Below are 502 nucleotides of genomic sequence, written 5' to 3' on the forward strand. Positions count from 1 at the left end.
AAAAAAAAAAAAAAAAACCCCCGTAAGAACGGCCAGGTGAGCGACGTGTGACGTAGAAAAGTGCTCCGAGCTAAGAAAAGTAGAAGGGGTGGTTTTACAAGGGTGGCGGCCACGAGACCGGTAGAAAAAAGTGCCCTTTCTCGTACACAAGAAAGTGCGCGACACGCTTGGGGATTGCAGGTATAGGTATAAGAGATACAGTGATGAGGAGTGGAGGGGTGGTGGGGGCCAGGGGAGGGGATGTGAAGACGAAAGGGGTGGGTACTCAACGAAGAAAAGAGAAGGGGGATAGCATACGCTCTTTATACCCTCGTAAAAGTCACCCTTGCTAACGCGCTGGTGTCACGGCGTGCGCGCCGCTACCTTCGAATCGCAAACCCCGAATGCTAGGGGTACTTCTAGTCCGAAGCAAATTGATTTTGTTCTCCTTTTCATCGAAAGTTCAACGCCCTTAATTGACTTTTCATTATCGTTAAAATCAAGTCATTCGATTATGCACAAT

The 502-nt window shown here is 48.4% G+C and overlaps 2 protein-coding genes across 11 annotated transcripts in view; one reads left to right on the forward strand and one right to left on the reverse strand.

Moving 5' to 3' along the window:
* LOC107269333 (E3 ubiquitin-protein ligase MYLIP) overlaps positions 1-502 on the forward strand; it is a 74,430-nt gene that overhangs the window by 33,920 nt on the left and 40,008 nt on the right. The gene's annotated exons all lie outside the window — the stretch shown is intronic.
* LOC107269336 overlaps positions 1-502 on the reverse strand; it is a 39,153-nt gene that overhangs the window by 30,163 nt on the left and 8,488 nt on the right. The window lies entirely within an intron of this gene.

Source organism: Cephus cinctus, unplaced genomic scaffold (genome assembly GCF_000341935.2).
Source record: "Cephus cinctus unplaced genomic scaffold, Ccin1 Ccin1_scaffold0637, whole genome shotgun sequence".
Taxonomy (NCBI): Eukaryota; Metazoa; Arthropoda; class Insecta; order Hymenoptera; family Cephidae; genus Cephus; species Cephus cinctus.